We start from the raw sequence: 10,776 nt of genomic DNA on the forward strand, positions 1-10,776 counted from the left end.
AAGACTGTGCTCCAGGTTGGGTAATGGTTGTGTATGTGGTAGCCTGATACAACTCCCAAAGATATATCCATGTCCTAATTCCTGGAATCTGTGAATGCTGTCATATTTGGGGAAAAGGGTCTTTATTATGTAATGAAAATCTTGAAATGGAGTGATCACTCTGGATTATCTGATTCGGTCTTAAATGCCATCATAAGCATCTTTCCAAGAGAGAGTCAGAGGGAGATCAGACACAGAGAGAGGGGAATGAGGCAGTGTGACCACAGTGAAGGCATGCTCACAGCCGCCAGAGCTGGAAGGGTCGAGGGACAAATTCTCTCCTAGACCCTTAGTGGAGATCCAGCCCTGCTGGTGCTTATTAGTTTATCTCAGTGAAATTGATTGCGCATTCTGGCCTCCAGACTTTGGAAGGATAGATTTCCATGGTTTAAGTTACCATGTTTGAAGTAATTTGTTACAGCAGTCATAGGAAACTAATACAGGCTTTTTCTTAGTATGAAACAAAATATGCTTTCTATTCCCAGGTAGTTCAACATCCCTTAGATGAGAAAGTCAATACCCAATTAATTTTTTTAAAGTAGTTAATTCCTTATTAAAAGAATTGGTTAACAAATGGCTATGAATTGACAAGAAAATAAACATTTAATTGCTTCTAGTGAGTTCTAAAATATGGTAGAGATGGTATTAGAACCAGGTCATGAAGGCAAATACAATTAGTTTGAACTAAGAATATTTTTAAATTTTAGATGACAAAGCCTGTAAGTTCATGATCAATAGATTTTATCTTCCACCCTTCTCAAATAAAAATAATATATGAAGCAGAGATTAAAATTAAAGTGTAATATCCATTACACGATACTAACCAGGCCTGTAAGCGTGGGTCACTGTGCCCAGTGATAAAGGTATGAATTTCTGTCAAACCTCTCCATTTACAAAAGGCAAAGCAAAAGTTCTCAAAATTTATAGCACAGCTATAAATTTGATTTTAGCTTCATTCTCAGTTTCCCTTCCAAAGCTATGAAAATGCATATTTTTATTATTAAACCTGAAAATGACTTTTTCTACCTTATGTATTTTTTGGATTATCTCAGTTTTTCTTGTGGCTAATTAATTGCTGCCTCTTTATAGGAAATGAGAAAGGGCCATATATTTATTAAAAAGTAAAATCAAATGCAAATGACCATGTTAGTGGAGGAGGAATAGTATTCAAATTCTTGATAAATTAAAATGTATTACTTTCTAATCTCAAGGTTGAGAAACTCCTGTTTTGTTGCAATGGTGAGACTGGAAATTCCATGAGGTAAACTTAAAGAGGTAATGGCTATGGAGTGCTCCCTGCCTGCTACCTTCCCGTGATGCTTTCTGCTCATATCTGTCAACTGTATCTGTGCTATATTAAGCTGATCCTTTCCAGAAAGGAATTTAATAAGCAATATGATAGATTAAAAATGCCAACATAACATTACACATGGAAATTCCTGATAACTCAGACAAGGTTGTGTTGCATAAGATAAAAAGATGTAAGGCCAAATTCCTCAGAAACTCTTACCAAGAAAAAAACACCACCACTCTAAAATAAAAAAGAAAAGAAAGCATATCAGTTCTGGTAAATATTATAAAGCTTAGTAATATCCAGTTCTCTTTTCTTCTTGGGTATAAGGGAGACTACCCTTCCCAGGTCTCTTGCAATTAAGTAGGACAACTGTCTAGTTCTTGTCCATGAATTGTGAGCAGAAAGTCTCTGAGTGATTTTCTACTCCTTCTACTGTTCTCTGAAAAGAGTTTTGAAACTGTATTTTTGGTTATATACTTCCATCAGTCAGAGACTTTGTGGAATAAGTGAAGTACTCTTGTACTGAACACTTTGTTATGTTAAGACACCAAGATATCAGAGTTAATCTGTTACTGAAGCATAACCTGTAATTTATCCTGACTACTTTACAGTCAACAAAATTCAAAAAATAGACAAAAATTTATGTTTAGAGAAAGCTGAAGAAAAAGTGTACTTGATTTTAAAGTAGTATAACTTTGCATATAGTTTCTCAATTTTATATTTGTGTATTCCTATATACAAGTGTATGTATTTCCTTATTTGCATGTATATTTATTTACATGTGTGTACAAATATGACTGTGTGTGTGTGTGTGTGTGTGTATATATATATATATATATATATGTATATGTATATACTTACACTACTTTTAGGAATGGGCAAATTATACTTTAAAAAGTTGTCATATCCAAAATCCTACTGAGCACTAATAGAATTCTTTGTATTCTTTCTTCTCGTCTTGTTCCTAAATGTTTGCACATAGAATAAACTCTAAAAGTAGCATGGGTTTTATCCATTGTCAAAATTTGATTTCATTTTGTTGGCTTTCTCCAAGTGGTTCATTAAATCTTCCAGTATTTCTTTCAAATATATATGAAATTTTTCAGCATGTCAACACTCAGGTTGTTTGATTAGCCCTACAGGAATGTTTTATATGAATAACAGAGGAAACTATTGAAACTAGTTATTGAGGCTTGCCTTCATTTTCCCTTTAATTATATTCTAAGTCATGAAAAGTCCCTATCATTCCTCTGCTAAAGGAACTGGTATCATGTTAAGTTTTCCTACTTGCCTGGCAGTTGCAATTTCACCTGAGGAGTAAGAACAATCCGTGTGGAGATGTTTGTGTGTATGTATGTATATATAATGGTGAGCTGGCTGCATTCTCATGCTCCCACAATAGTTGACAAATGCTGTGTATGACTCCTCTATCCCCAGATTTTCAATTTTCTCTTTTTAGGTTAACAGAGTAAGTTAGTTGTATTGAAGATTAAGTTTTAATTGTTAAATATGTAAAATATAGCCATTTAGGTAAACATTAGTATCCAAAAACTATGAAGACCTCCTACAAATCAATAAAAAGTGGCAAACAACCCAATAGAAAAACAGACAAAGGACATGAATAAACAATTCATGGAAGAGGCAACCAGGATACATATTATACATGTAAAAAGAAGTTTAATTTCATTAGTAATAAAAATGCGACAGGGAAGTACCATTTTGTAGCCATAAAATTAGATATAATATCTATTAATGCTTAGTAGGTAAAAAAAAGTGAATTCTAATACATTGTTACTGGAACACTGGTACAACCAACTTAAAGAATAATTTGGAATTATTTAGTGTTATGGGTTGAATTGTGTCTACCCCTAAAAATACATGTTAAAATCTTTACTCTCAGTACCTCAGAATGTAACCTTACCTGGAACTAGAGTGATTGAAGATGTAGTTAGTTAAGATGACATCATACTTGAGTGGGGCAGTCCCCTAATTCAACATTACTGATGTCCTTATAAGAAGGTGGCCATGTGAAGACACAAGGAGGAGGCCGTGTGAAAACGGAGGCAAGGATCTGAGTTAGGCTGTCATGAATCAAGGAATATCTAGGGCTGCTCCAAGCTGGAAGGGGCAAGAAAGGATCACCCCCTAGAGACTTTGTTGAGAGCATGGCTCTGCCAACACATTGACTTCAGACTTCTAGCCTTCTGGAACTGTGAGACAATACATTTTTTTTTTGGTATCATTAATCTACTATTACATGAAGAACATTATGTTAACTAGGTTCCCCCTTCACCAAGTGCCCCCCACAAACCCCATTACAGTCACTGTCTATCAGCATAGTAAGATGCTGCAGAATCCTTACTTGTCTTCTCTGTGTTGTACAGCCCTCCCCATGCCCCCCCGCAGTACACATACTAGTCGTAATGCCCCCTTTCTTTTTCCCCGCCCCTATCCCTCCCTTCCCACCCATCCTCTCCAGTCCCTTTCCCTTTGGTAACTGTTAGTCCATTCTTGGGTTCTGTGATTATGCTGCTGTATTGTTCCTTCAGTTTTTCTTTGTTCTTATACTCCACATATGAGTGAGTGAAATCATTTGGGAGACACTACATTTTTGTTGCTCTAGAATACACCACCTCCTCTCTGGTTATCTAAAGTATATTTATGCTAAAGGTCCTGTTTATACTTTAGTTCTTCTGAGAATCTTTCCTTGATCATGAAAGTCATTGTTATGTATTCTTGTGTGCTTCTCTTTCAGGTTCTTTCATATGGCAGCCTTAGGAAACTAATACATCTTAATAAAGTTGAAAATGTGCATACTGATGATCCACAATTCTCTTACTCTAGAAACAGTTCTCTCACACTCATACAAAGAACCTAGTCTTCAAACTGAATCTACCTGGATAATTCTAGGGACCTCAATGGTAGGTGTTTCTGTGCATGTATGGAAAGCTGGGGGAGAACGGTAAGCTGATGTGGTTTTGACTCCTCACCCTAGCTTCAACAAGTTGTTTTTAGTTCAGCTTAAATTTTCCTTGAGTAAAGGGTCCCATGACTAACAATAAGCCTGAAAAGAACTGGAATAAGAAAATACTCTTTTCTAAAATGATGAAATTTCCTTTCCAAAGTCCTTTGATGTAATTGAAACCTTTTTCTTTTTGCACCTGCTTTTTGTGATAACTGTTTTTATCTGTGTAGCAATTATATGATAATTTTATTTTAGTGAAACCTTTTTCTGCCCTGGTATTTTTATTCCTATATACGTCTTGGTTTATTCTTGACAAATATTGATGTATCTGTTGTGTTAATCAAGATTCCATTACTCACATTTTTGTTATCTACTTTTCACTATTTTGTTAATAATTACAACCAATTTTGGATGGCATGAGGTATGAATTGAAGTTTATTTTTGCATATGGACATCTAAGTGTTCCACCATGATTTGTTGTAAAGATCACCCCTTTTCACTGAATTATATATGCACCTTTGTTGAAAATCAGTTGATTTGTTCTGTTGTCTCATTGTTGTATTTAGGTCAGTACCACACTGTTTTGATTGCTGCAGTTGTATGATAACTTCGGCATCAGGTAGTACTCTGACTTTGTGCTTCTCTTTCAAAGTTGTTTTGGCTATTTGGCTCAAATTTCCATATGACTCAAAAATTAATCTGAAATAGATAATAGACCTAAGTGTAAAACATACAATGGGAATGTTTTTAAAGTAACATCCAGAAGATAATTTTGTGACTTTGGGTTTGGGCAAAGAATTTTTAGATATGCTACCAGAAGCATGATTCACAAAAGAAAATATTGATAAATCAGATTTTATCAAAATTTTAAGAAATTCTGCTCTTCAAAGGACACTGGTAAGAGAATCAAAGGCACAAAATAGGAGCAAGTATCTGGAAATCATATATTTGATAAAGGACCTGAATTATAGAATATTAAAGAAATCTCAAAACACAAGAAGAAAACAACCCAATTAAAATGGGAAAATGATCTGAAGAAAACACTTCATCACAGAAAATATATGGATCCAAATAACTACCTGAAAAGATGTTCAATATATTAGGGGAGCACAAATTAAAACCACCAGGATACACCATCTCACACCTACTAGAAGTTAAAAATTAAAAAGATTGACCACACCAAGTGTTGGTGAAGATGTAGAGGAACTTTTACCCTTATACACTCTGGTAAGAATGTAACATGGTCCAACTATGGAAAACTTTGGCAATTTTTTATAAAATTAAGCCTACACTACCATATGCTCCAGTCATTCCATTCCTAGGTGTTTATCCAAAGAGAAATAAAAGATAGGTTTAAACAATGACATATAAACATGCAAATGTTTATAGTGGATTTATCTGTATATTGGAAATGATTCAAATGCCCATCAACAGGTGAATGGATAAACAAATTGTGGTACATCTAAATAATGAAATACTATTCCTCAATACAAAGGTACAAACTGATACATGTGATGTAAATGAATTCTCATCTAGTTTTTCTCTTGATAGCACTTTCCCCTTCCTATGCTTCAGCAGTACTGCAGGTCTTTTTATTTCCTTGACCACAACCATCTTCACTCCCATTTCTTTGCTTCTGCTCTTGTTACCTCTAGAATACACCACCTCCTCTCTGGTTGTCTAAAGTATATTTATGCTAAAGGTCCTGTTTATACTTTAGTTCTTCTGAGAATCTTTCCTTGATCATGAAAGTCATTGTTATGTATTCTTGTGTGCTTCTCTTTCAGAATAATGTTTAGAGTGTTAACTTAGTCTAGAAGGTGTGAATTTTGTTGTCATTCATACCTCTCTCAAAATCCCAGCTTTGTTTTCTTAGCTGGGTAAGATGGCATAAATTGCACTGCCAAGCTAAGCCTCAGTTTTCTTCAGTTTTAAAGTTATCCTAGTAAGTTTTATGAAAATTATAGCAGCTAATGCATATGAAGTATTGAGCATGGTACATGATTTCTTTAAAAGTATTTATGTTAGTTATTATTTTACTGAATTTTTGTTTTGTTTCCTGTTTAATTATCATTCTCCACCATAACACATAAATTCTGTTAGACAAGAACTACTTTTCTTATTAATGGGTATATCCTAAGAATCTAGTAAAATATCTGGCAAATAATAGGTGAATGAGTGACACAATGGAAACTTAAACCCTTCATTTCCTATTAGGAAAGAGTTGTTATAGTTCTCAGGCTACCACCAAAACAGAAGCAGCCTACGTCCACTGTGCTCAACATCTTGATAATAGTTAATTGACCAGGTGTTGGTCACCACCTGAACTGGGCGAATAACTCTGTGCCTTTAGATTTTACACTTTGCATCAAGAGATAATTGGTCTAATCTTTCTTTGTGTGCTTGAGGCTATGAAATGTCAATATTGGTGGGGAGTTCTCTGTGACCTTATTTGCTGCTACTTTGGGTGGGTGGGTGGGGAGAATCTTCTAGGAAAATAATAACAAAACTGTCACAAGAGAAAAGTAGAAAAAAGAGACTGGTGGGAGTGGCGTTGATGGAGGTAGCTGAGGCCATGCAGTTTAGCAAGTCAAAGCCAACAAGTCATGGGATTTAGGAAGTGATTTTTAGTATTACCTCATTTTCACTACTTTTATGTTTGGTGGGGTGTGAGGACATTCGGATTACTTGAGCTTTGTCTCAACAAATGTAGAGATTTTTGTTCTTACACATGGAATTAGCTACAGATTCTTAAGCCCTGTACCCAATGTTAATCCTTACTGATGAAGCTACAGCTCATGTATGTTGAACAGTTCCGTGTCCTTATTTAAGGCCTAGTGCATAAAACAAGTGCAAAAGGATTGTTTACAGCACTGGCATACCAATAGGTTAAAGGTTTAATAAACCATTGTCCATAGCTTGTAACAAGTACATAAACCTTTTTTGCTGTTGTTGTTTTAAATACACTGCAGTTATCCACAGAAGGCAAGATAGCTGGTTCAAGATAAAGAAACACTGTTTATATAGCCTTTCCAACTAAAATATAGAGCCTGAGCATGTTCGATGACCATTAATAAAGCAAACATGTCTGATTCAGCAGAATTAAGGAAATTACAGATTGGTTATAAAAATCCTCTAAGAAATTCAGACCTCTTTGAAGGGGATCTGACCTAGCCACTAGGCTGGGATATTGATGATTTTTATCATTCAGTTTTATGTATTTTGATAATCTCAGGTACCTCACACAAATCTTTGAAGGTTCTCTTGTTCCCAGGCTTATCAACTCTTGCAGATAGAAGCCTGAGGGCCGCCATCCCAGCCAGTCAGCAGTCAGCCAGTCTCTGCACCTCAAAGCCAGTTGATCTCAGCTGGGAATAACCTCTCACACTCAGAATAGAATGATATGGCTTCTGAGAGGATTACTTCTGCTGTTATTCAGGATAAATTCACATATGTTGTTCTCAAAATACTCCTACAAGCACATAACCATTGAAAGATGTAGGTCATGCCACAAAAAGTAGGGAACATCATATATCAGGTGTTATTTTATCTTTGGGGGAAAAGTGGCATAAGGAATTCAGGGTAGTGAGCTAAAATTACAATTGAAAAATTCTGAGTCTCTCATTCACAAACATTCTCTCCTTTTTCTTTCTCTACCTTTTCCCCATGAGCCTCTGTTTCTCTGTCTCCCTTAAAGGAAAAAAGCTGATTTGAAAAATAATGACAGAAGTAAATGTGAACTCATTGCCAAGAGGAGAAGTTGAGTACAAGCAGATCTTCAGTCAGACAAATTCCTGTATAAAGGAAATAAAAATACCAGGTAAGTCTTGTGAATTCCTATATTAGGGTTCCACCTTTAAAGTCCTTGTTTGGTATCTCAATTTAGATCATAGTTCAAATAAACTTAATAAAATGTAATAGGATATGGAATGGGATTTTCCTGCTGCCTTAGAATTTCAAATTTAGAAACTTCAAGTTTAGGATAATAGGTGGATTATGTACACATTCTAAAAGAGCAAGCTGCCGGATATAAGCACTCAGGACTTACCAACAAGAGAGCACTTGGTCCAATGAGTCTTCTCCACCTCTAGAAATCCAAGAGGATTCCTCGAAAGGAATATTAAAGTAGAGAGAGCTTTGACTTCTCCCCTTACAGGAGTAGGGAATGGAAGAGATTGTCTACCTGATTCTCACTCCCAGTCAGGCCAAAATTAGGGAATCTCTAAGAGAATCAAATGTCGAAAATGGAAATGCCTGTAAAGAGTAGCATCTGACCTCTCCCTGCCAGATGGGAAGAAGTGAGCTCAGCCACTTGTAGTCCAGTCTTTGTGAAGCCACTGGGGTAGAGCTTGGTGAGAGAGTCTTGCAGAACCTGACATGTATCTCCAGGAATTCAGGAGCATGACATAAATTGGTGCCTGCTTTTATCTAGAGAAGTGGTAACTAACTGAAATAGATGTGTCTGATATGGAGAGAGGGGATGAAGATGCTGTGGGACCTGCCTGCAGGTAAGTGGCCAAGTTCTACCCAAGCTGAGGAAGGGGTTGAATAGACCAGCCATCGAGGGTACTGTCCGTGTCAGAGGTGCTGAAGATCCCTCCCAGGGGCCTCTGTTATCCCAGCATTAATATGTATGACATTGCCTTCTTCCTTCATTCCCGCATCCTCTGCCCTGATGAAAGCACATCAAAAAGGAATGTATGAACACCCCCTCCTTGAATGAATACATGAATGTATCACAGATGGAGGGGATGTCTGAATGTGTGGAGAAAGGGGCTTCTGAAGAGCCCTGAAGGCTGTGATGGGAGAAAAATCAAGTTGTCTCCTGTGTGCACTCGTCATGGCCAAATACTATTGCTGTTTGTTTGTGGCCACTGAATATCATGGGAAAAAGCAAAAAGCAGTTTTGAAGACTATGAGTTAACTCTTTGACTTCAGAAATTAAATGGTGATTAGACCATGATGTTTTTACTTTTTGAACTCAGAAAATAAAGCCATCTGTGCACCCCACATCTGAATCCACCAGTCACCTGTTTATATGAAGCTGCTCACAAATCCTGGATTAACAGACACCTGAGAATATGAGGAATTGCTAGTCTTTTTTTCCGACTGTTCTTAGATAAACACCTGTCTCAGAGTTCTGGAAGGCTGGTGATATGGCTTTTCTGTGTCCAGTTTGCCTCTTGGCCACTTACTAATCCTTTCGCGTGTTTCATGCATGAGCCCTAGGAGGGTGTCTGAAGAGCAGAGGTCTCTTTCATTTTTGCCCAGCTAACAAGTGCTGAGTGATTTATTTCCACAGCTTCAGAAATGGTGCCTTATTACAAACTGAGAAATTGTGTAATCTCATAGTCTGAGGCTGAGGAGGGCTACAGTTCTTCAGCTGAGGGTGGAAAGGTGGCAAAAGCAGAAAGCAGTGTGGTTTAAATGCTGTCTCAGACCTCACTGCTAAGACAGAAGAAAACCACCCTGGTGGATTCTTTATTCACTTTCTTTCTTGTTCTCTGGAATGGGAACTCCATAAGGGTACTATCCCATCACCTAGAAAGCAGATATCTGTCAGCTCTTTACAATGAATTAATAACATCTATTCATGTAAACACAATCATAATCATATAATTGCAGATATAAATTATTTAATGGGGTGGGGGCATTATGTGATACTCCTGTTTTAGCTGAGAAGAGTGGGGCTTGGCAAGTGTAAGTAATTTGCCTCAGATTTCCAGGAGGGAAGGGGGATAGTTGTATAGACCCGGTTATGCTTTTCCCACAGGCCATGCTGCTTTTGTATTATAAACAATTACTTGTTTGCTTTCCCCATTAAAAAAAAAATCCAGTAAGTCCATTAGTTGTAAGAAATTACAAATGGAAAATCCAAGGAATGGCATAGAATTTGGGGTCATATATTACATGCTAGATATATTCTTCACAATAATAATAAAAGAAGAAACTACCAATATTCTTATTCTCAATTTAATTTCCTGCTGTGTGATTTAATGAAATAAATGCCTCCATCACAGTCTACGTAAGATGAAGCAAATATTTTGTCTCTTGCTAACATTATTAAGGATTACACATACATCTAATGGGGCTGTTAAAGATCCTGTATATAACTGCCTGATATAACTTGCAATTCTTGTCCAAATGATCCAAAAATTTAATAATCAGATGGCAGATAAGTCACTTGCTAGCCAGATTGCAATAAATGTAGGTATTTCTTGCTGCAAGAAAACCAGCAGTTCAGTAAGTTCTTATTTAATGTCTTCATGAAAAAGAGATAAAGTCTCAGACTTTAAGAAATGTAAAACACTTGGAAGATAAAGATAATATTTAAACCTGTGAAACAAATAGGATATACTCTTTTCCTGTGTGTCTGCTCTGAAAAATGTTTACTGTCTTGGCTTAGAAAGCAGACTGTGGATTTCTATCCTGTGGCAGTGGCAGACTCTCCAGTGCAAAGCACAGTATGAGTACAAAA

General features: G+C 36.5%; 1 long non-coding RNA gene across 1 annotated transcript in view; it reads left to right on the top strand.

The window, feature by feature from the left end:
- The window catches only part of LOC108408675 (uncharacterized), a 51,988-nt gene extending 42,680 nt beyond the window's left edge, over positions 1–9,308 (top strand). The window contains exons 9-13 of the long non-coding RNA XR_012127723.1: positions 1,251–1,314; positions 4,089–4,917; positions 7,996–8,118; positions 8,731–8,806; positions 8,981–9,308. This is a non-coding gene — a long non-coding RNA (uncharacterized lncRNA). The remainder of the gene's footprint in view (positions 1–1,250; positions 1,315–4,088; positions 4,918–7,995; positions 8,119–8,730; positions 8,807–8,980) is intronic.
- Positions 9,309–10,776: the final 1,468 nt, after the last annotated feature.

The sequence above is a fragment of the Manis javanica genome, chromosome 2 (assembly GCF_040802235.1).
Source record: "Manis javanica isolate MJ-LG chromosome 2, MJ_LKY, whole genome shotgun sequence".
Lineage (NCBI taxonomy): Eukaryota > Metazoa > Chordata > Mammalia > Pholidota > Manidae > Manis > Manis javanica.